The sequence below is a fragment of the Chiloscyllium punctatum genome, chromosome 24, assembly GCF_047496795.1.
Source record: "Chiloscyllium punctatum isolate Juve2018m chromosome 24, sChiPun1.3, whole genome shotgun sequence".
In the NCBI taxonomy this organism is placed as follows: domain Eukaryota; kingdom Metazoa; phylum Chordata; class Chondrichthyes; order Orectolobiformes; family Hemiscylliidae; genus Chiloscyllium; species Chiloscyllium punctatum.
In genome coordinates this window covers 43,548,733-43,572,220 of record NC_092762.1, presented here as the reverse complement: position 1 = coordinate 43,572,220, position 23,488 = coordinate 43,548,733, and the positions used below count along the sequence as shown (strand labels likewise).

Sequence of the window (23,488 nt, the reverse complement as noted above, 5' to 3'; positions counted from 1 at the left end):
GACGGCGGCTTGGAATCGGCCCTGCACAGTCGGGGCTGCCAGTCTTTCCGACTGAATTGTGTGGATTGTGTCAGAATGGCTGCGCGAGAGTGTGAAGCGCGAACGTCTTTTCCAGCCCAGGCAGGGAAAGCCGTAGCCGGGCAGGCGGCCTGCCACGAGCCCGGGTAGCTCAGTCGGTAGAGCATCAGACTCTTAATCTGAGGGTCCAGGGTTCAAGTCCCTGCTCGGGCGGGTCGCTTTTAAATTGCACTGCCACGAGACAACAGCGAAGGCGCAGTGCAGTGCTCGCAAATCAGACTCAATGGCCTTCACATTGTAGCGGTGGGAAGCAAGCACAGGGCGGTTTTGCCTGCATTTCCGAACTGTCGCAGTTGCTACCATACTCGCGGAACGCGTGGCTTCTGTTTGAATTGATCTCTTTAAGGTCCTCGAAATGCGCGAAATCAGAAATTAGCATAGAATCCCTCGACTGTGGAAACAGGCTACCGACTCTCCCAAGAGTGTCCCCCACACACCTAAACCCCCACCTCGTGACTCTGTATTTGCACCGAACCTGCACATGCCTGAAAACAAGGGGCAATTTAGCATGGCCAAAACACCTGCGCTGCACTCCTTTGGACTGTGGGAGGAAACCGGATCCGTCGGACGAAATCCACGCAGACACGGGGAGAATGTGCAAACTCCACACAGGGAGTCGCCCGAGACTCGAATTCGACAAGGGTCCGTGGCGCTGGGAGGCAGCAGTGAAATCCTGATTATATTTGCAGGTACTGAAGCTTCGATTTATGGAGACTGCTCTCATCGATGGTCTGCTTTTTTTCAAATCAACTCAGACACGTCAAACGGAACCTTCATGCACACCTTCCTTGGTTTGGAGCTGATGGCGACGTGGTAGTGCGTGTGGGAGTGTCGGTGTCTGCGGCTTGTGGTGCGGTGGATTGTGTCGAGCGGAGAGTGGATGCTGGGGGTAGGGACTGTGCGTGGTGTTGGAGGGTTGATGATGAGGGGCTGAAGTGTGCGCAAGGTGACGGACCGGTGTCGAATTGCGTGCGTGCTGTGGTGTTTTACGAGGTGCGGTGATGCTGTGATGGGGAGAGACTTGAAGTCGACTCGTTGTCACGGTGATGAGGGCTAACAGAAATTGCCGGCGAACATTTACCTGTCTGTGGTGAATGAGTGTTGTCGGTTGCTGAGGGTGGCACTTCTTCTCAATACTGGCGAGTCGATTGGATTCCACCCTTGGGCGACTGTCAACGTGGAGTTTGCACGTTCTCCGTGTGTTTACTCCGGGTTCCTCCCAGCGACCAAAGATGAAAGGTGGACTTGTTAGCTAGTTCGCCCACGCCAAATTGCCCACAGCATCACACGGATGTGTCGGCTCGCTGGATTAGCCATGGGAAAAGTTGCTTTGCAGGAAGAGAATGGAGCGCTGTGGACTGGACGGGCCGAAGGGCCTCCTGCCACGCTCTTCCAATTCGATTCACTTCTCAGAAACAGACCCATAAATCGATGGCGAAGCAAAACTAATCGCTCACAAATACCGACAGAACCGATGCGCTTCTCCAGCATTTTGTGTTCTTGTTTTGTTCTTGTTGATGATGAAGCCGTCTCATGAGCACCGTTCTTACTTTGGCGCTGCTGTGTTGTAAGCTTGCTGATGGTTTTGACGGTGCCAGAGGTGTGTGTTGAGGAGGGTTGTTACAGTAGAGAGAGGACGGTGCGGCAATGGAGTGGGGGTGACGAAGAGAGACGGCGGCTTGGAATCGGCCCTGCACAGTCGGGGCTGCCAGTCTTTCCGACTGAATTGTGTGGATTGTGTCAGAATGGCTGCGCGAGAGTGTGAAGCGCGAACGTCTTTTCCAGCCCAGGCAGGGAAAGCCGTAGCCGGGCAGGCGGCCTGCCGCCAGCCCGGGTAGCTCAGTCGGTAGAGCATCAGACTCTTAATCTGAGGGTCCAGGGTTCAAGTCCCTGCTCGGGCGGGTCGCTTTTAAATTGCACTGCCACGAGACAACAGCGAAGGCGCAGTGCAGTGCTCGCAAATCAGACTCAATGGCCTTCACATTGTAGCGGTGGGAAGCAAGCACAGGGCGGTTTTGCCTGCATTTCCGAACTGTCGCAGTTGCTACCATACTCGCGGAACGCGTGGCTTCTGTTTGAATTGATCTCTTTAAGGTCCTCGAAATGCGCGAAATCAGAAATTAGCATAGAATCCCTCGACTGTGGAAACAGGCTACCGACTCTCCCAAGAGTGTCCCCCACACACCTAAACCCCCACCTCGTGACTCTGTATTTGCACCGAACCTGCACATGCCTGAAAACAAGGGGCAATTTAGCATGGCCAAAACACCTGCGCTGCACTCCTTTGGACTGTGGGAGGAAACCGGATCCGTCGGACGAAATCCACGCAGACACGGGGAGAATGTGCAAACTCCACACAGGGAGTCGCCCGAGACTCGAATCCGACAAGGGTCCGTGGCGCTGGGAGGCAGCAGTGAAGTCCTGATTATATTTGCAGGTACTGAAGCTTCGATTTATGGAGACTGCTCTCATCGATGGTCTGCTTTTTTTCAAATCAACTCAGACACGTCAAACGGAACCTTCATGCACACCTTCCTTGGTTTGGAGCTGATGGCGACGTGGCAGTGCGTGTGGGAGTGTCGGTGTCTGCGGCTTGTGGTGCGGTGGATTGTGTCGAGCGGAGAGTGGATGCTGGGGGTAGGGACTGTGCGTGGTGTTGGAGGGTTGATGATGAGGGGCTGAAGTGTGCGCAAGGTGACGGACCGGTGTCGAATTGCGTGCGTGCTGTGGTGTTTTACGAGGTGCGGTGATGCTGTGATGGGGAGAGACTTGAAGTCGACTCGTTGTCACGGTGATGAGGGCTAACAGAAATTGCCGGCGAACATTTACCTGTCTGTGGTGAATGAGTGTTGTCGGTTGCTGAGGGTGGCACTTCTTCTCAATACTGGCGAGTCGATTGGATTCCACCCTTGGGCGACTGTCAACGTGGAGTTTGCACGTTCTCCGTGTGTTTACTCCGGGTTCCTCCCAGCGACCAAAGATGAAAGGTGGACTTGTTAGCTAGTTCGCCCACGCCAAATTGCCCACAGCATCACACGGATGTGTCGGCTCGCTGGATTAGCCATGGGAAAAGTTGCTTTGCAGGAAGAGAATGGAGCGCTGTGGACTGGACGGGCCGAAGGGCCTCCTGCCACGCTCTTCCAATTCGATTCACTTCTCAGAAAAAGACCCATAAATCGATGGCGAAGCAAAACTAATCGCTCACAAATACCGACAGAACCGATGCGCTTCTCCAGCATTTTGTGTTCTTGTTTTGTTCTTGTTGATGATGAAGCCGTCTCATGAGCACCGTTCTTACTTTGGCGCTGCTGTGTTGTAAGCTTGCTGATGGTTTTGACGGTGCCAGAGGTGTGTGTTGAGGAGGGTTGTTACAGTAGAGAGAGGACGGTGCGGCAATGGAGTGGGGGTGACGAAGAGAGACGGCGGCTTGGAATCGGCCCTGCACAGTCGGGGCTGCCAGTCTTTCCGACTGAATTGTGTGGATTGTGTCAGAATGGCTGCGCGAGAGTGTGAAGCGCGAACGTCTTTTCCAGCCCAGGCAGGGAAAGCCGTAGCCGGGCAGGCGGCCGGCCACGAGCCCGGGTAGCTCAGTCGGTAGAGCATCAGACTCTTAATCTGAGGGTCCAGGGTTCAAGTCCCTGCTCGGGCGGGTCGCTTTTAAATTGCACTGCCACGGGACAACAGCGAAGGCGCAGTGCAGTGCTCGCAAATCAGACTCAATGGCCTTCACATTGTAGCGGTGGGAAGCAAGCACAGGGCGGTTTTGCCTGCATTTCCGAACTGTCGCAGTTGCTACCATACTCGCGGAACGCGTGGCTTCTGTTTGAATTGATCTCTTTAAGGTCCTCGAAATGCGCGAAATCAGAAATTAGCATAGAATCCCTCGACTGTGGAAACAGGCTACCGACTCTCCCAAGAGTGTCCCCCACACACCTAAACCCCCACCTCGTGACTCTGTATTTGCACCGAACCTGCACATGCCTGAAAACAAGGGGCAATTTAGCATGGCCAAAACACCTGCGCTGCACTCCTTTGGACTGTGGGAGGAAACCGGATCCGTCGGACGAAATCCACGCAGACACGGGGAGAATGTGCAAACTCCACACAGGCAGTCGCCCGAGACTCGAATCCGACAAGGGTCCGTGGCGCTGGGAGGCAGCAGTGAAATCCTGATTATATTTGCAGGTACTGAAGCTTCGATTTATGGAGACTGCTCTCATCGATGGTCTGCTTTTTTTCAAATCAACTCAGACACGTCAAACGGAACCTTCATGCACACCTTCCTTGGTTTGGAGCTGATGGCGACGTGGCAGTGCGTGTGGGAGTGTCGGTGTCTGCGGCTTGTGGTGCGGTGGATTGTGTCGAGCGGAGAGTGGATGCTGGGGGTAGGGACTGTGCGTGGTGTTGGAGGGTTGATGATGAGGGGCTGAAGTGTGCGCAAAGTGACGGACCGGTGTCGAATTGCGTGCGTGCTGTGGTGTTTTACGAGGTGCGGTGATGCTGTGATGGGGAGAGACTTGAAGTCGACTCGTTGTCACGGTGATGAGGGCTAACAGAAATTGCCGGCGAACATTTACCTGTCTGTGGTGAATGAGTGTTGTCGGTTGCTGAGGGTGGCACTTCTTCTCAATACTGGCGAGTCGATTGGATTCCACCCTTGGGCGACTGTCAACGTGGAGTTTGCACGTTCTCCGTGTGTTTACTCCGGGTTCCTCCCAGCGACCAAAGATGAAAGGTGGACTTGTTAGCTAGTTCGCCCACGCCAAATTGCCCACAGCATCACACGGATGTGTCGGCTCGCTGGATTAGCCATGGGAAAAGTTGCTTTGCAGGAAGAGAATGGAGCGCTGTGGACTGGACGGGCCGAAGGGCCTCCTGCCACGCTCTTCCAATTCGATTCACTTCTCAGAAAAAGACCCATAAATCGATGGCGAAGCAAAACTAATCGCTCACAAATACCGACAGAACCGATGCGCTTCTCCAGCATTTTGTGTTCTTGTTTTGTTCTTGTTGATGATGAAGCCGTCTCATGAGCACCGTTCTTACTTTGGCGCTGCTGTGTTGTAAGCTTGCTGATGGTTTTGACGGTGCCAGAGGTGTGTGTTGAGGAGGGTTGTTACAGTAGAGAGAGGACGGTGCGGCAATGGAGTGGGGGTGACGAAGAGAGACGGCGGCTTGGAATCGGCCCTGCACAGTCGGGGCTGCCAGTCTTTCCGACTGAATTGTGTGGATTGTGTCAGAATGGCTGCGCGAGAGTGTGAAGCGCGAACGTCTTTTCCAGCCCAGGCAGGGAAAGCCGTAGCCGGGCAGGCGGCCTGCCACCAGCCCGGGTAGCTCAGTCGGTAGAGCATCAGACTCTTAATCTGAGGGTCCAGGGTTCAAGTCCCTGCTCGGGCGGGTCGCTTTTAAATTGCACTGCCACGGGACAACAGCGAAGGCGCAGTGCAGTGCTCGCAAATCAGACTCAATGGCCTTCACATTGTAGCGGTGGGAAGCAAGCACAGGGCGGTTTTGCCTGCATTTCCGAACTGTCGCAGTTGCTACCATACTCGCGGAACGCGTGGCTTCTGTTTGAATTGATCTCTTTAAGGTCCTCGAAATGCGCGAAATCAGAAATTAGCATAGAATCCCTCGACTGTGGAAACAGGCTACCGACTCTCCCAAGAGTGTCCCCCACACACCTAAACCCCCACCTCGTGACTCTGTATTTGCACCGAACCTGCACATGCCTGAAAACAAGGGGCAATTTAGCATGGCCAAAACACCTGCGCTGCACTCCTTTGGACTGTGGGAGGAAACCGGATCCGTCGGACGAAATCCACGCAGACACGGGGAGAATGTGCAAACTCCACACAGGGAGTCGCCCGAGACTCGAATCCGACAAGGGTCCGTGGCGCTGGGAGGCAGCAGTGAAGTCCTGATTATATTTGCAGGTACTGAAGCTTCGATTTATGGAGACTGCTCTCATCGATGGTCTGCTTTTTTTCAAATCAACTCAGACACGTCAAACGGAACCTTCATGCACACCTTCCTTGGTTTGGAGCTGATGGCGACGTGGCAGTGCGTGTGGGAGTGTCGGTGTCTGCGGCTTGTGGTGCGGTGGATTGTGTCGAGCGGAGAGTGGATGCTGGGGGTAGGGACTGTGCGTGGTGTTGGAGGGTTGATGATGAGGGGCTGAAGTGTGCGCAAGGTGACGGACCGGTGTCGAATTGCGTGCGTGCTGTGGTGTTTTACGAGGTGCGGTGATGCTGTGATGGGGAGAGACTTGAAGTCGACTCGTTGTCACGGTGATGAGGGCTAACAGAAATTGCCGGCGAACATTTACCTGTCTGTGGTGAATGAGTGTTGTCGGTTGCTGAGGGTGGCACTTCTTCTCAATACTGGCGAGTCGATTGGATTCCACCCTTGGGCGACTGTCAACGTGGAGTTTGCACGTTCTCCGTGTGTTTACTCCGGGTTCCTCCCAGCGACCAAAGATGAAAGGTGGACTTGTTAGCTAGTTCGCCCACGCCAAATTGCCCACAGCATCACACGGATGTGTCGGCTCGCTGGATTAGCCATGGGAAAAGTTGCTTTGCAGGAAGAGAATGGAGCGCTGTGGACTGGACGGGCCGAAGGGCCTCCTGCCACGCTCTTCCAATTCGATTCACTTCTCAGAAACAGACCCATAAATCGATGGCGAAGCAAAACTAATCGCTCACAAATACCGACAGAACCGATGCGCTTCTCCAGCATTTTGTGTTCTTGTTTTGTTCTTGTTGATGATGAAGCCGTCTCATGAGCACCGTTCTTACTTTGGCGCTGCTGTGTTGTAAGCTTGCTGATGGTTTTGACGGTGCCAGAGGTGTGTGTTGAGGAGGGTTGTTACAGTAGAGAGAGGACGGTGCGGCAATGGAGTGGGGGTGACGAAGAGAGACGGCGGCTTGGAATCGGCCCTGCACAGTCGGGGCTGCCAGTCTTTCCGACTGAATTGTGTGGATTGTGTCAGAATGGCTGCGCGAGAGTGTGAAGCGCGAACGTCTTTTCCAGCCCAGGCAGGGAAAGCCGTAGCCGGGCAGGCAGCCTGCCACCAGCCCGGGTAGCTCAGTCGGTAGAGCATCAGACTCTTAATCTGAGGGTCCAGGGTTCAAGTCCCTGCTCGGGCGGGTCGCTTTTAAATTGCACTGCCACGGGACAACAGCGAAGGCGCAGTGCAGTGCTCGCAAATCAGACTCAATGGCCTTCACATTGTAGCGGTGGGAAGCAAGCACAGGGCGGTTTTGCCTGCATTTCCGAACTGTCGCAGTTGCTACCATACTCGCGGAACGCGTGGCTTCTGTTTGAATTGATCTCTTTAAGGTCCTCGAAATGCGCGAAATCAGAAATTAGCATAGAATCCCTCGACTGTGGAAGCAGGCTACCGACTCTCCCAAGAGTGTCCCCCACACACCTAAACCCCCACCTCGTGACTCTGTATTTGCACCGAACCTGCACATGCCTGAAAACAAGGGGCAATTTAGCATGGCCAAAACACCTGCGCTGCACTCCTTTGGACTGTGGGAGGAAACCGGATCCGTCGGACGAAATCCACGCAGACACGGGGAGAATGTGCAAACTCCACACAGGGAGTCGCCCGAGACTCGAATCCGACAAGGGTCCGTGGCGCTGGGAGGCAGCAGTGAAATCCTGATTATATTTGCAGGTACTGAAGCTTCGATTTATGGAGACTGCTCTCATCGATGGTCTGCTTTTTTTCAAATCAACTCAGACACGTCAAACGGAACCTTCATGCACACCTTCCTTGGTTTGGAGCTGATGGCGACGTGGCAGTGCGTGTGGGAGTGTCGGTGTCTGCGGCTTGTGGTGCGGTGGATTGTGTCGAGCGGAGAGTGGATGCTGGGGGTAGGGACTGTGCGTGGTGTTGGAGGGTTGATGATGAGGGGCTGAAGTGTGCGCAAAGTGACGGACCGGTGTCGAATTGCGTGCGTGCTGTGGTGTTTTACGAGGTGCGGTGATGCTGTGATGGGGAGAGACTTGAAGTCGACTCGTTGTCACGGTGATGAGGGCTAACAGAAATTGCCGGCGAACATTTACCTGTCTGTGGTGAATGAGTGTTGTCGGTTGCTGAGGGTGGCACTTCTTCTCAATACTGGCGAGTCGATTGGATTCCACCCTTGGGCGACTGTCAACGTGGAGTTTGCACGTTCTCCGTGTGTTTACTCCGGGTTCCTCCCAGCGACCAAAGATGAAAGGTGGACTTGTTAGCTAGTTCGCCCACGCCAAATTGCCCACAGCATCACACGGATGTGTCGGCTCGCTGGATTAGCCATGGGAAAAGTTGCTTTGCAGGAAGAGAATGGAGCGCTGTGGACTGGACGGGCCGAAGGGCCTCCTGCCACGCTCTTCCAATTCGATTCACTTCTCAGAAAAAGACCCATAAATCGATGGCGAAGCAAAACTAATCGCTCACAAATACCGACAGAACCGATGCGCTTCTCCAGCATTTTGTGTTCTTGTTTTGTTCTTGTTGATGATGAAGCCGTCTCATGAGCACCGTTCTTACTTTGGCGCTGCTGTGTTGTAAGCTTGCTGATGGTTTTGACGGTGCCAGAGGTGTGTGTTGAGGAGGGTTGTTACAGTAGAGAGAGGACGGTGCGGCAATGGAGTGGGGGTGACGAAGAGAGACGGCGGCTTGGAATCGGCCCTGCACAGTCGGGGCTGCCAGTCTTTCCGACTGAATTGTGTGGATTGTGTCAGAATGGCTGCGCGAGAGTGTGAAGCGCGAACGTCTTTTCCAGCCCAGGCAGGGAAAGCCGTAGCCGGGCAGGCGGCCTGCCGCCAGCCCGGGTAGCTCAGTCGGTAGAGCATCAGACTCTTAATCTGAGGGTCCAGGGTTCAAGTCCCTGCTCGGGCGGGTCGTTTTTAAATTGCACTGCCACGAGACAACAGCGAAGGCGCAGTGCAGTGCTCGCAAATCAGACTCAATGGCCTTCACATTGTCGCGGTGGGAAGCAAGCACAGGGCGGTTTTGCCTGCATTTCCGAACTGTCGCAGTTGCTACCATACTCGCGGAACGCGTGGCTTCTGTTTGAATTGATCTCTTTAAGGTCATCGAAATGCGCGAAATCAGAAATTAGCATAGAATCCCTCGACTGTGGAAACAGGCTACCGACTCTCCCAAGAGTGTCCCCCACACACCTAAACCCACACCTCGTGACTCTGTATTTGCACCGAACCTGCACATGCCTGAAAACAAGGGGCAATTTAGCATGGCCAAAACACCTGCGCTGCACTCCTTTGGACTGTGGGAGGAAACCGGATCCGTCGGACGAAATCCACGCAGACACGGGGAGAATGTGCAAACTCCACACAGGGAGTCGCCCGAGACTCGAATCCGACAAGGGTCCGTGGCGCTGGGAGGCAGCAGTGAAATCCTGATTATATTTGCAGGTACTGAAGCTTCGATTTATGGAGACTGCTCTCATCGATGGTCTGCTTTTTTTCAAATCAACTCAGACACGTCAAACGGAACCTTCATGCACACCTTCCTTGGTTTGGAGCTGATGGCGACGTGGCAGTGCGTGTGGGAGTGTCGGTGTCTGCGGCTTGTGGTGCGGTGGATTGTGTCGAGCGGAGAGTGGATGCTGGGGGTAGGGACTGTGCGTGGTGTTGGAGGGTTGATGATGAGGGGCTGAAGTGTGCGCAAAGTGACGGACCGGTGTCGAATTGCGTGCGTGCTGTGGTGTTTTACGAGGTGCGGTGATGCTGTGATGGGGAGAGACTTGAAGTCGACTCGTTGTCACGGTGATGAGGGCTAACAGAAATTGCCGGCGAACATTTACCTGTCTGTGGTGAATGAGTGTTGTCGGTTGCTGAGGGTGGCACTTCTTCTCAATACTGGCGAGTCGATTGGATTCCACCCTTGGGCGACTGTCAACGTGGAGTTTGCACGTTCTCCGTGTGTTTACTCCGGGTTCCTCCCAGCGACCAAAGATGAAAGGTGGACTTGTTAGCTAGTTCGCCCACGCCAAATTGCCCACAGCATCACACGGATGTGTCGGCTCGCTGGATTAGCCATGGGAAAAGTTGCTTTGCAGGAAGAGAATGGAGCGCTGTGGACTGGACGGGCCGAAGGGCCTCCTGCCACGCTCTTCCAATTCGATTCACTTCTCAGAAACAGACCCATAAATCGATGGCGAAGCAAAACTAATCGCTCACAAATACCGACAGAACCGATGCGCTTCTCCAGCATTTTGTGTTCTTGTTTTGTTCTTGTTGATGATGAAGCCGTCTCATGAGCACCGTTCTTACTTTGGCGCTGCTGTGTTGTAAGCTTGCTGATGGTTTTGACGGTGCCAGAGGTGTGTGTTGAGGAGGGTTGTTACAGTAGAGAGAGGACGGTGCGGCAATGGAGTGGGGGTGACGAAGAGAGACGGCGGCTTGGAATCGGCCCTGCACAGTCGGGGCTGCCAGTCTTTCCGACTGAATTGTGTGGATTGTGTCAGAATGGCTGCGCGAGAGTGTGAAGCGCGAACGTCTTTTCCAGCCCAGGCAGGGAAAGCCGTAGCCGGGCAGGCGGCCTGCCACCAGCCCGGGTAGCTCAGTCGGTAGAGCATCAGACTCTTAATCTGAGGGTCCAGGGTTCAAGTCCCTGCTCGGGCGGGTCGTTTTTAAATTGCACTGCCACGAGACAACAGCGAAGGCGCAGTGCAGTGCTCGCAAATCAGACTCAATGGCCTTCACATTGTAGCGGTGGGAAGCAAGCACAGGGCGGTTTTGCCTGCATTTCCGAACTGTCGCAGTTGCTACCATACTCGCGGAACGCGTGGCTTCTGTTTGAATTGATCTCTTTAAGGTCATCGAAATGCGCGAAATCAGAAATTAGCATAGAATCCCTCGACTGTGGAAACAGGCTACCGACTCTCCCAAGAGTGTCCCCCACACACCTAAACCCACACCTCGTGACTCTGTATTTGCACCGAACCTGCACATGCCTGAAAACAAGGGGCAATTTAGCATGGCCAAAACACCTGCGCTGCACTCCTTTGGACTGTGGGAGGAAACCGGATCCGTCGGACGAAATCCACGCAGACACGGGGAGAATGTGCAAACTCCACACAGGGAGTCGCCCGAGACTCGAATCCGACAAGGGTCCGTGGCGCTGGGAGGCAGCAGTGAAATCCTGATTATATTTGCAGGTACTGAAGCTTCGATTTATGGAGACTGCTCTCATCGATGGTCTGCTTTTTTTCAAATCAACTCAGACACGTCAAACGGAACCTTCATGCACACCTTCCTTGGTTTGGAGCTGATGGCGACGTGGCAGTGCGTGTGGGAGTGTCGGTGTCTGCGGCTTGTGGTGCGGTGGATTGTGTCGAGCGGAGAGTGGATGCTGGGGGTAGGGACTGTGCGTGGTGTTGGAGGGTTGATGATGAGGGGCTGAAGTGTGCGCAAAGTGACGGACCGGTGTCGAATTGCGTGCGTGCTGTGGTGTTTTACGAGGTGCGGTGATGCTGTGATGGGGAGAGACTTGAAGTCGACTCGTTGTCACGGTGATGAGGGCTAACAGAAATTGCCGGCGAACATTTACCTGTCTGTGGTGAATGAGTGTTGTCGGTTGCTGAGGGTGGCACTTCTTCTCAATACTGGCGAGTCGATTGGATTCCACCCTTGGGCGACTGTCAACGTGGAGTTTGCACGTTCTCCGTGTGTTTACTCCGGGTTCCTCCCAGCGACCAAAGATGAAAGGTGGACTTGTTAGCTAGTTCGCCCACGCCAAATTGCCCACAGCATCACACGGATGTGTCGGCTCGCTGGATTAGCCATGGGAAAAGTTGCTTTGCAGGAAGAGAATGGAGCGCTGTGGACTGGACGGGCCGAAGGGCCTCCTGCCACGCTCTTCCAATTCGATTCACTTCTCAGAAACAGACCCATAAATCGATGGCGAAGCAAAACTAATCGCTCACAAATACCGACAGAACCGATGCGCTTCTCCAGCATTTTGTGTTCTTGTTTTGTTCTTGTTGATGATGAAGCCGTCTCATGAGCACCGTTCTTACTTTGGCGCTGCTGTGTTGTAAGCTTGCTGATGGTTTTGACGGTGCCAGAGGTGTGTGTTGAGGAGGGTTGTTACAGTAGAGAGAGGACGGTGCGGCAATGGAGTGGGGGTGACGAAGAGAGACGGCGGCTTGGAATCGGCCCTGCACAGTCGGGGCTGCCAGTCTTTCCGACTGAATTGTGTGGATTGTGTCAGAATGGCTGCGCGAGAGTGTGAAGCGCGAACGTCTTTTCCAGCCCAGGCAGGGAAAGCCGTAGCCGGGCAGGCGGCCTGCCACCAGCCCGGGTAGCTCAGTCGGTAGAGCATCAGACTCTCAATCTGAGGGTCCAGGGTTCAAGTCCCTGCTCGGGCGGGTCGCTTTTAAATTGCACTGCCACGAGACAACAGCGAAGGCGCAGTGCAGTGCTCGCAAATCAGACTCAATGGCCTTCACATTGTAGCGGTGGGAAGCAAGCACAGGGCGGTTTTGCCTGCATTTCCGAACTGTCGCAGTTGCTACCATACTCGCGGAACGCGTGGCTTCTGTTTGAATTGATCTCTTTAAGGTCCTCGAAATGCGCGAAATCAGAAATTAGCATAGAATCCGTCGACTGTGGAAACAGGCTACCGACTCTCCCAAGAGTGTCCCCCACACACCTAAACCCCCACCTCGTGACACTGTATTTGCACCGAACCTGCACATGCCTGAAAACAAGGGGCAATTTAGCATGGCCAAAACACCTGCGCTGCACTCCTTTGGACTGTGGGAGGAAACCGGATCCGTCGGACGAAATCCACGCAGACACGGGGAGAATGTGCAAACTCCACACAGGGAGTCGCCCGAGACTCGAATCCGACAAGGGTCCGTGGCGCTGGGAGGCAGCAGTGAAATCCTGATTATATTTGCAGGTACTGAAGCTTCGATTTATGGAGACTGCTCTCATCGATGGTCTGCTTTTTTTCAAATCAACTCAGACACGTCAAACGGAACCTTCATGCACACCTTCCTTGGTTTGGAGCTGATGGCGACGTGGCAGTGCGTGTGGGAGTGTCGGTGTCTGCGGCTTGTGGTGCGGTGGATTGTGTCGAGCGGAGAGTGGATGCTGGGGGTAGGGACTGTGCGTGGTGTTGGAGGGTTGATGATGAGGGGCTGAAGTGTGCGCAAGGTGACGGACCGGTGTCGAATTGCGTGCGTGCTGTGGTGTTTTACGAGGTGCGGTGATGCTGTGATGGGGAGAGACTTGAAGTCGACTCGTTGTCACGGTGATGAGGGCTAACAGAAATTGCCGGCGAACATTTACCTGTCTGTGGTGAATGAGTGTTGTCGGTTGCTGAGGGTGGCACTTCTTCTCAATACTGGCGAGTCGATTGGATTCCACCCTTGGGCGACTGTCAACGTGGAGTTTGCACGTTCTCCGTGTGTTTACTCCGGGTTCCTCCCAGCGACCAAAGATGAAAGGTGGACTTGTTAGCTAGTTCGCCCACGCCAAATTGCCCACAGCATCACACGGATGTGTCGGCTCGCTGGATTAGCCATGGGAAAAGTTGCTTTGCAGGAAGAGAATGGAGCGCTGTGGACTGGACGGGCCGAAGGGCCTCCTGCCACGCTCTTCCAATTCGATTCACTTCTCAGAAACAGACCCATAAATCGATGGCGAAGCAAAACTAATCGCTCACAAATACCGACAGAACCGATGCGCTTCTCCAGCATTTTGTGTTCTTGTTTTGTTCTTGTTGATGATGAAGCCGTCTCATGAGCACCGTTCTTACTTTGGCGCTGCTGTGTTGTAAGCTTGCTGATGGTTTTGACGGTGCCAGAGGTGTGTGTTGAGGAGGGTTGTTACAGTAGAGAGAGGACGGTGCGGCAATGGAGTGGGGGTGACGAAGAGAGACGGCGGCTTGGAATCGGCCCTGCACAGTCGGGGCTGCCAGTCTTTCCGACTGAATTGTGTGGATTGTGTCAGAATGGCTGCGCGAGAGTGTGAAGCGCGAACGTCTTTTCCAGCCCAGGCAGGGAAAGCCGTAGCCGGGCCGGCGGCCTGCCACCAGCCCGGGTAGCTCAGTCGGTAGAGCATCAGACTCTTAATCTGAGGGTCCAGGGTTCAAGTCCCTGCTCGGGCGGGTCGCTTTTAAATTGCACTGCCACGGGACAACAGCGAAGGCGCAGTGCAGTGCTCGCAAATCAGACTCAATGGCCTTCACATTGTAGCGGTGGGAAGCAAGCACAGGGCGGTTTTGCCTGCATTTCCGAACTGTCGCAGTTGCTACCATACTCGCGGAACGCGTGGCTTCTGTTTGAATTGATCTCTTTAAGGTCCTCGAAATGCGCGAAATCAGAAATTAGCATAGAATCCCTCGACTGTGGAAACAGGCTACCGACTCTCCCAAGAGTGTCCCCCACACACCTAAACCCCCACCTCGTGACTCTGTATTTGCACCGAACCTGCACATGCCTGAAAACAAGGGGCAATTTAGCATGGCCAAAACACCTGCGCTGCACTCCTTTGGACTGTGGGAGGAAACCGGATCCGTCGGACGAAATCCACGCAGACACGGGGAGAATGTGCAAACTCCACACAGGGAGTCGCCCGAGACTCGAATCCGACAAGGGTCCGTGGCGCTGGGAGGCAGCAGTGAAATCCTGATTATATTTGCAGGTACTGAAGCTTGGATTTATGGAGACTGCTCTCATCGATGGTCTGCTTTTTTTCAAATCAACTCAGACACGTCAAACGGAACCTTCATGCACACCTTCCTTGGTTTGGAGCTGATGGCGACGTGGCATTGCGTGTGGGAGTGTCGGTGTCTGCGGCTTGTGGTGCGGTGGATTGTGTCGAGCGGAGAGTGGATGCTGGGGGTAGGGACTGTGCGTGGTGTTGGAGGGTTGATGATGAGGGGCTGAAGTGTGCGCAAAGTGACGGACCGGTGTCGAATTGCGTGCGTGCTGTGGTGTTTTACGAGGTGCGGTGATGCTGTGATGGGGAGAGACTTGAAGTCGACTCGTTGTCACGGTGATGAGGGCTAACAGAAATTGCCGGCGAACATTTACCTGTCTGTGGTGAATGAGTGTTGTCGGTTGCTGAGGGTGGCACTTCTTCTCAATACTGGCGAGTCGATTGGATTCCACCCTTGGGCGACTGTCAACGTGGAGTTTGCACGTTCTCCGTGTGTTTACTCCGGGTTCCTCCCAGCGACCAAAGATGAAAGGTGGACTTGTTAGCTAGTTCGCCCACGCCAAATTGCCCACAGCATCACACGGATGTGTCGGCTCGCTGGATTAGCCATGGGAAAAGTTGCTTTGCAGGAAGAGAATGGAGCGCTGTGGACTGGACGGGCCGAAGGTCCTCCTGCCACGCTCTTCCAATTCGATTCACTTCTCAGAAACAGACCCATAAATCGATGGCGAAGCAAAACTAATCGCTCACAAATACCGACAGAACCGATGCGCTTCTCCAGCATTTTGTGTTCTTGTTTTGTTCTTGTTGATGATGAAGCCGTCTCATGAGCACCGTTCTTACTTTGGCGCTGCTGTGTTGTAAGCTTGCTGATGGTTTTGACGGTGCCAGAGGTGTGTGTTGAGGAGGGTTGTTACAGTAGAGAGAGGACGGTGCGGCAATGGAGTGGGGGTGACGAAGAGAGACGGCGGCTTGGAATCGGCCCTGCACAGTCGGGGCTGCCAGTCTTTCCGACTGAATTGTGTGGATTGTGTCAGAATGGCTGCGCGAGAGTGTGAAGCGCGAACGTCTTTTCCAGCCCAGGCAGGGAAAGCCGTAGCCGGGCAGGCGGCCTGCCACCAGCCCGGGTAGCTCAGTCGGTAGAGCATCAGACTCTTAATCTGAGGGTCCAGGGTTCAAGTCCCTGCTCGGGCGGGTCGCTTTTAAATTGCACTGCCACGGGACAACAGCGAAGGCGCAGTGCAGTGCTCGCAAATCAGACTCAATGGCCTTCACATTGTCGCGGTGGGAAGCAAGCACAGGGCGGTTTTGCCTGCATTTCCGAACTGTCGCAGTTGCTACCATACTCGCGGAACGCGTGGCTTCTGTTTGAATTGATCTCTTTAAGGTCCTCGAAATGCGCGAAATCAGAAATTAGCATAGAATCCCTCGACTGTGGAAACAGGCTACCGACTCTCCCAAGAGTGTCCCCCACACACCTAAACCCCCACCTCGTGACTCTGTATTTGCACCGAACCTGCACATGCCTGAAAACAAGGGGCAATTTAGCATGGCCAAAACACCTGCGCTGCACTCCTTTGGACTGTGGGAGGAAACCGGATCCGTCGGACGAAATCCACGCAGACACGGGGAGAATGTGCAAACTCCACACAGGGAGTCGCCCGAGACTCGAATCCGACAAGGGTCCGTGGCGCTGGGAGGCAGCAGTGAAATCCTGATTATATTTGCAGGTACTGAAGCTTCGATTTATGGAGACTGCTCTCATCGATGGTCTGCTTTTTTTCAAATCAACTCAGACACGTCAAACGGAACCTTCATGCACACCTTCCTTGGTTTGGAGCTGATGGCGACGTGGCAGTGCGTGTGGGAGTGTCGGTGTCTGCGGCTTGTGGTGCGGTGGATTGTGTCGAGCGGAGAGTGGATGCTGGGGGTAGAGACTGTGCGTGGTGTTGGAGGGTTGACGATGAGGGGCTGAAGTGTGCGCAAGGTGACGGACCGGTGTCGAATTGCGTGCGTGCTGTGGTGTTTTACGAGGTGCGGTGATGCTGTGATGGGGAGAGACTTGAAGTCGACTCGTTGTCACGGTGATGAGGGCTAACAGAAATTGCCGGCGAACATTTACCTGTCTGTGGTGAATGAGTGTTGTCGGTTGCTGAGGGTGGCACTTCTTCTCAATACTGGCGAGTCGATTGGATTCCACCCTTGGGCGACTGTCAACGTGGAGTTTGCACGTTCTCCGTGTGTTTACTCCGGGTTCCTCCCAGCGACCAAAGATGAAAGGTGGACTTGTTAGCTAGTTCGCCCACGCCAAATTGCCCACAGCATCACACGGATGTGTCGGCTCGCTGGATTAGCCATGGGAAAAGTTGCTTTGCAGGAAGAGAATGGAGCGCTGTGGACTGGACGGGCCGAAGGTCCTCCTGCCACGCTCTTCCAATTCGATTCACTTCTCAGAAACAGACCCATAAATCGATGGCGAAGCAAAACTAATCGCTCACAAATACCGACAGAACCGATGCGCTTCTCCAGCATTTTGTGTTCTTGTTTTGTTCTTGTTGATGATGAAGCCGTCTCATGAGCACCGTTCTTACTTTGGCGCTGCTGTGTTGTAAGCTTGCTGATGGTTTTGACGGTGCCAGAGGTGTGTGTTGAGGAGGGTTGTTACAGTAGAGAGAGGACGGTGCGGCAATGGAGTGGGGGTGACGAAGAGAGACGGCGGCTTGGAATCGGCCCTGCACAGTCGGGGCTGCCAGTCTTTCCGACTGAATTGTGTGGATTGTGTCAGAATGGCTGCGCGAGAGTGTGAAGCGCGAACGTCTTTTCCAGCCCAGGCAGGGAAAGCCGTAGCCGGGCAGGCGGCCTGCCGCCAGCCCGGGTAGCTCAGTCGGTAGAGCATCAGACACTTAATCTGAGGGTCCAGGGTTCAAGTCCCTGCTCGGGCGGGTCGTTTTTAAATTGCACTGCCACGAGACAACAGCGAAGGCGCAGTGCAGTGCTCGCAAATCAGACTCAATGGCCTTCACATTGTAGCGGTGGGAAGCAAGCACAGGGCGGTTTTGCCTGCATTTCCGAACTGTCGCAGTTGCTACCATACTCGCGGAACGCGTGGCTTCTGTTTGAATTGATCTCTTTAAGGTCCTCGAAATGCGCGAAATCAGAAATTAGCATAGAATCCCTCGACTGTGGAAACAGGCTACCGACTCTCCCAAGAGTGTCCCCCACACACCTAAACCCACACCTCGTGACTCTGTATTTGCACCGAACCTGCACATGCCTGAAAACAAGGGGCAATTTAGCATGGCCAAAACACCTGCGCTGCACTCCTTTGGACTGTGGGAGGAAACCGGATCCGTCGGACGAAATCCACGCAGACACGGGGAGAATGTGCAAACTCCACACAGGGAGTCGCCCGAGACTCGAATCCGACAAGGGTCCGTGGCGCTGGGAGGCAGCAGTGAAATCCTGATTATATTTGCAGGTACTGAAGCTTCGATTTATGGAGACTGCTCTCATCGATGGTCTGCTTTTTTTCAAATCAACTCAGACACGTCAAACGGAACCTTCATGCACACCTTCCTTGGTTTGGAGCTGATGGCGACGTGGCAGTGCGTGTGGGAGTGTCGGTGTCTGCGGCTTGTGGTGCGGTGGATTGTGTCGAGCGGAGAGTGGATGCTGGGGGTAGGGACTGTGCGTGGTGTTGGAGGGTTGATGATGAGGGGCTGAAGTGTGCGCAAAGTGACGGACCGGTGTCGAATTGCGTGCGTGCTGTGGTGTTTTACGAGGTGCGGTGATGCTGTGATGGGGAGAGACTTGAAGTCGACTCGTTGTCACGGTGATGAGGGCTAACAGAAATTGCCGGCGAACATTTACCTGTCTGTGGTGAATGAGTGTTGTCGGTTGCTGAGGGTGGCACTTCTTCTCAATACTGGCGAGTCGATTGGATTCCACCCTTGGGCGACTGTCAACGTGGAGTTTGCACGTTCTCCGTGTGTTTACTCCGGGTTCCTCCCAGCGACCAAAGATGAAAGGTGGACTTGTTAGCTAGTTCGCCCACGCCAAATTGCCCACAGCATCACACGGATGTGTCGGCTCGCTGGATTAGCCATGGGAAAAGTTGCTTTGCAGGAAGAGAATGGAGCGCTGTGGACTGGACGGGCCGAAGGTCCTCCTGCCACGCTCTTCCAATTCGATTCACTTCTCAGAAACAGACCCATAAATCGATGGCGAAGCAAAACTAATCGCTCACAAATACCGACAGAACCGATGCGCTTCTCCAGCATTTTGTGTTCTTGTTTTGTTCTTGTTGATGATGAAGCCGTCTCATGAGCACCGTTCTTACTTTGGCGCTGCTGTGTTGTAAGCTTGCTGATGGTTTTGACGGTGCCAGAGGTGTGTGTTGAGGAGGGTTGTTACAGTAGAGAGAGGACGGTGCGGCAATGGAGTGGGGGTGACGAAGAGAGACGGCGGCTTGGAATCGGCCCTGCACAGTCGGGGCTGCCAGTCTTTCCGACTGAATTGTGTGGATTGTGTCAGAATGGCTGCGCGAGAGTGTGAAGCGCGAACGTCTTTTCCAGCCCAGGCAGGGAAAGCCGTAGCCGGGCAGGCGGCCTGCCACGAGCCCGGGTAGCTCAGTCGGTAGAGCATCAGACTCTTAATCTGAGGGTCCAGGGTTCAAGTCCCTGCTCGGGCGGGTCGCTTTTAAATTGCACTGCCACGAGACAACAGCGAAGGCGCAGTGCAGTGCTCGCAAATCAGACTCAATGGCCTTCACATTGTAGCGGTGGGAAGCAAGCACAGGGCGGTTTTGCCTGCATTTCCGAACTGTCGCAGTTGCTACCATACTCGCGGAACGCGTGGCTTCTGTTTGAATTGATCTCTTTAAGGTCCTCGAAATGCGCGAAATCAGAAATTAGCATAGAATCCCTCGACTGTGGAAACAGGCTACCGACTCTCCCAAGAGTGTCCCCCACACACCTAAACCCACACCTCGTGACTCTGTATTTGCACCGAACCTGCACATGCCTGAAAACAAGGGGCAATTTAGCATGGCCAAAACACCTGCGCTGCACTCCTTTGGACTGTGGGAGGAAACCGGATCCGTCGGACGAAATCCACGCAGACACGGGGAGAATGTGCAAACTCCACACAGGGAGTCGCCCGAGACTCGAATCCGACAAGGGTCCGTGGCGCTGGGAGGCAGCAGTGAAATCCTGATTATATTTGCAGGTACTGAAGCTTCGATTTATGGAGACTGCTCTCATCGATGGTCTGCTTTTTTTCAAATCAACTCAGACACGTCAAACGGAACCTTCATGCACACCTTCCTTGGTTTGGAGCTGATGGCGACGTGGCAGTGCGTGTGGGAGTGTCGGTGTCTGCGGCTTGTGGTGCGGTGGATTGTGTCGAGCGGAGAGTGGATGCTGGGGGTAGGGACTGTGCGTGGTGTTGGAGGGTTGATGATGAGGGGCTGAAGTGTGCGCAAAGTGACGGACCGGTGTCGAATTGCGTGCGTGCTGTGGTGTTTTACGAGGTGCGGTGATGCTGTGATGGGGAGAGACTTGAAGTCGACTCGTTGTCACGGTGATGAGGGCTAACAGAAATTGCCGGCGAACATTTACCTGTCTGTGGTGAATGAGTGTTGTCGGTTGCTGAGGGTGGCACTTCTTCTCAATACTGGCGAGTCGATTGGATTCCACCCTTGGGCGACTGTCAACGTGGAGTTTGCACGTTCTCCGTGTGTTTACTCCGGGTTCCTCCCAGCGACCAAAGATGAAAGGTGGACTTGTTAGCTAGTTCGCCCACGCCAAATTGCCCACAGCATCACACGGATGTGTCGGCTCGCTGGATTAGCCATGGGAAAAGTTGCTTTGCAGGAAGAGAATGGAGCGCTGTGGACTGGACGGGCCGAAGGTCCTCCTGCCACGCTCTTCCAATTCGATTCACTTCTCAGAAACAGACCCATAAATCGATGGCGAAGCAAAACTAATCGCTCACAAATACCGACAGAACCGATGCGCTTCTCCAGCATTTTGTGTTCTTGTTTTGTTCTTGTTGATGATGAAGCCGTCTCATGAGCACCGTTCTTACTTTGGCGCTGCTGTGTTGTAAGCTTGCTGATGGTTTTGACGGTGCCAGAGGTGTGTGTTGAGGAGGGTTGTTACAGTAGAGAGAGGACGGTGCGGCAATGGAGTGGGGGTGACGAAGAGAGACGGCGGCTTGGAATCGGCCCTGCACAGTCGGGGCTGCCAGTCTTTCCGACTGAATTGTGTGGATTGTGTCAGAATGGCTGCGCGAGAGTGTGAAGCGCGAACGTCTTTTCCAGCCCAGGCAGGGAAAGCCGTAGCCGGGCAGGCGGCCTGCCACCAGCCCGGGTAGCTCAGTCGGTAGAGTATCAGACTCTTAATCTGAGGGTCCAGGGTTCAAGTCCCTGCTCGGGCGGGTCGCTTTTAAATTGCACTGCCACGAGACAACAGCGAAGGCGCAGTGCAGTGCTCGCAAATCAGACTCAATGGCCTTCACATTGTAGCGGTGGGAAGCAAGCACAGGGCGGTTTTGCCTGCATTTCCGAACTGTCGCAGTTGCTACCATACTCGCGGAACGCGTGGCTTCTGTTTGAATTGATCTCTTTAAGGTCCTCGAAATGCGCGAAATTAGAAATTAGCATAGAATCCGTCGACTGTGGAAACAGGCTACCGACTCTCCCAAGAGTGTCCCCCACACACCTAAACCCCCACCTCGTGACACTGTATTTGCACCGAACCTGCACATGCCTGAAAACAAGGGGCAATTTAGCATGGCCAAAACACCTGCGCTGCACTCCTTTGGACTGTGGGAGGAAACCGGATCCGTCGGACGAAATCCACGCAGACACGGGGAGAATGTGCAAACTCCACACAGGGAGTCGCCCGAGACTCGAATCCGACAAGGGTCCGTGGCGCTGGGAGGCAGCAGTGAAATCCTGATTATATTTGCAGGTACTGAAGCTTCGATTTATGGAGACTGCTCTCATCGATGGTCTGCTTTTTTTCAAATCAACTCAGACACGTCAAACGGAACCTTCATGCACACCTTCCTTGGTTTGGAGCTGATGGCGACGTGGCAGTGCGTGTGGGAGTGTCGGTGTCTGCGGCTTGTGGTGCGGTGGATTGTGTCGAGCGGAGAGTGGATGCTGGGGGTAGGGACTGTGCGTGGTGTTGGAGGGTTGATGATGAGGGGCTGAAGTGTGCGCAAGGTGACGGACCGGTGTCGAATTGCGTGCGTGCTGTGGTGTTTTACGAGGTGCGGTGATGCTGTGATGGGGAGAGACTTGAAGTCGACTCGTTGTCACGGTGATGAGGGCTAACAGAAATTGCCGGCGAACATTTACCTGTCTGTGGTGAATGAGTGTTGTCGGTTGCTGAGGGTGGCACTTCTTCTCAATACTGGCGAGTCGATTGGATTCCACCCTTGGGCGACTGTCAACGTGGAGTTTGCACGTTCTCCGTGTGTTTACTCCGGGTTCCTCCCAGCGACCAAAGATGAAAGGTGGACTTGTTAGCTAGTTCGCCCACGCCAAATTGCCCACAGCATCACACGGATGTGTCGGCTCGCTGGATTAGCCATGGGAAAAGTTGCTTTGCAGGAAGAGAATGGAGCGCTGTGGACTGGACGGGCCGAAGGGCCTCCTGCCACGCTCTTCCAATTCGATTCACTTCTCAGAAACAGACCCATAAATCGATGGCGAAGCAAAACTAATCGCTCACAAATACCGACAGAACCGATGCGCTTCTCCAGCATTTTGTGTTCTTGTTTTGTTCTTGTTGATGATGAAGCCGTCTCATGAGCACCGTTCTTACTTTGGCGCTGCTGTGTTGTAAGCTTGCTGATGGTTTTGACGGTGCCAGAGGTGTGTGTTGAGGAGGGTTGTTACAGTAGAGAGAGGACGGTGCGGCAATGGAGTGGGGGTGACGAAGAGAGACGGCGGCTTGGAATCGGCCCTGCACAGTCGGGGCTGCCAGTCTTTCCGACTGAATTGTGTGGATTGTGTCAGAATGGCTGCGCGAGAGTGTGAAGCGCGAACGTCTTTTCCAGCCCAGGCAGGGAAAGCCGTAGCCGGGCAGGCGGCCTGCCACCAGCCCGGGTAGCTCAGTCGTTTGAGCATCCGACTCTTAATCTGAGGGTCCAGGGTTCCAGTCCCTGCTCGGGCGGGTCGCTTTTAAATTGCACTGCCACGGGACAACAGCGAAGGCGCAGTGCAGTGCTCGCAAATCAGACTCAATGGCCTTCACATTGTAGCGGTGGGAAGCAAGCACAGGGCGGTTTTGCCTGCATTTCCGAACTGTCGCAGTTGCTACCATACTCGCGGAACGCGTGGCTTCTGTTTGAATTGATCTCTTTAAGGTCCTCGAAATGCGCGAAATCAGAAATTAGCATAGAATCCCTCGACTGTGGAAACAGGCTACCGACTCTCCCAAGAGTGTCCCCCACACACCTAAACCCCCACCTCGTGACTCTGTATTTGCACCGAACCTGCACATGCCTGAAAACAAGGGGCAATTTAGCATGGCCAAAACACCTGCGCTGCACTCCTTTGGACTGTGGGAGGAAACCGGATCCGTCGGACGAAATCCACGCAGACACGGGGAGAATGTGCAAACTCCACACAGGGAGTCGCCCGAGACTCGAATCCGACAAGGGTCCGTGGCGCTGGGAGGCAGCAGTGAAATCCTGATTATATTTG

At 54.2% G+C, this 23,488-nt stretch overlaps 14 non-coding genes across 14 annotated transcripts; all 14 read left to right on the top strand.

The window, feature by feature from the left end:
• Positions 1 to 158: 158 nt before the first annotated feature.
• trnak-cuu (transfer RNA lysine (anticodon CUU)) lies at positions 159 to 231 on the top strand. The gene has a single exon. It is a non-coding gene; the product is annotated as a tRNA-Lys (tRNA).
• A 1,675-nt stretch (positions 232 to 1,906) lies between these two features.
• trnak-cuu (transfer RNA lysine (anticodon CUU)) lies at positions 1,907 to 1,979 on the top strand. The gene has a single exon. It is a non-coding gene; the product is annotated as a tRNA-Lys (tRNA).
• Positions 1,980 to 3,654: 1,675 nt separating this feature from the next.
• On the top strand, positions 3,655 to 3,727 carry trnak-cuu (transfer RNA lysine (anticodon CUU)). The gene has a single exon. It is a non-coding gene; the product is annotated as a tRNA-Lys (tRNA).
• Positions 3,728 to 5,402: 1,675 nt separating this feature from the next.
• On the top strand, positions 5,403 to 5,475 carry trnak-cuu (transfer RNA lysine (anticodon CUU)). The gene has a single exon. It is a non-coding gene; the product is annotated as a tRNA-Lys (tRNA).
• Positions 5,476 to 7,150: 1,675 nt separating this feature from the next.
• trnak-cuu (transfer RNA lysine (anticodon CUU)) lies at positions 7,151 to 7,223 on the top strand. The gene has a single exon. It is a non-coding gene; the product is annotated as a tRNA-Lys (tRNA).
• A 1,675-nt stretch (positions 7,224 to 8,898) lies between these two features.
• trnak-cuu (transfer RNA lysine (anticodon CUU)) lies at positions 8,899 to 8,971 on the top strand. The gene has a single exon. It is a non-coding gene; the product is annotated as a tRNA-Lys (tRNA).
• A 1,675-nt stretch (positions 8,972 to 10,646) lies between these two features.
• trnak-cuu (transfer RNA lysine (anticodon CUU)) lies at positions 10,647 to 10,719 on the top strand. Its single transcript has one exon. It is a non-coding gene; the product is annotated as a tRNA-Lys (tRNA).
• A 1,675-nt stretch (positions 10,720 to 12,394) lies between these two features.
• On the top strand, positions 12,395 to 12,467 carry trnae-cuc (transfer RNA glutamic acid (anticodon CUC)). Its single transcript has one exon. It is a non-coding gene; the product is annotated as a tRNA-Glu (tRNA).
• A 1,675-nt stretch (positions 12,468 to 14,142) lies between these two features.
• trnak-cuu (transfer RNA lysine (anticodon CUU)) lies at positions 14,143 to 14,215 on the top strand. Its single transcript has one exon. It is a non-coding gene; the product is annotated as a tRNA-Lys (tRNA).
• A 1,675-nt stretch (positions 14,216 to 15,890) lies between these two features.
• trnak-cuu (transfer RNA lysine (anticodon CUU)) lies at positions 15,891 to 15,963 on the top strand. The gene has a single exon. It is a non-coding gene; the product is annotated as a tRNA-Lys (tRNA).
• A 1,675-nt stretch (positions 15,964 to 17,638) lies between these two features.
• trnak-cuu (transfer RNA lysine (anticodon CUU)) lies at positions 17,639 to 17,711 on the top strand. Its single transcript has one exon. It is a non-coding gene; the product is annotated as a tRNA-Lys (tRNA).
• A 1,675-nt stretch (positions 17,712 to 19,386) lies between these two features.
• Positions 19,387 to 19,459, top strand: trnak-cuu (transfer RNA lysine (anticodon CUU)). The gene has a single exon. It is a non-coding gene; the product is annotated as a tRNA-Lys (tRNA).
• Positions 19,460 to 21,134: 1,675 nt separating this feature from the next.
• On the top strand, positions 21,135 to 21,207 carry trnak-cuu (transfer RNA lysine (anticodon CUU)). The gene has a single exon. It is a non-coding gene; the product is annotated as a tRNA-Lys (tRNA).
• Positions 21,208 to 22,882: 1,675 nt separating this feature from the next.
• trnak-cuu (transfer RNA lysine (anticodon CUU)) lies at positions 22,883 to 22,955 on the top strand. Its single transcript has one exon. It is a non-coding gene; the product is annotated as a tRNA-Lys (tRNA).
• The last annotated feature ends 533 nt before the right edge of the window (positions 22,956 to 23,488 follow it).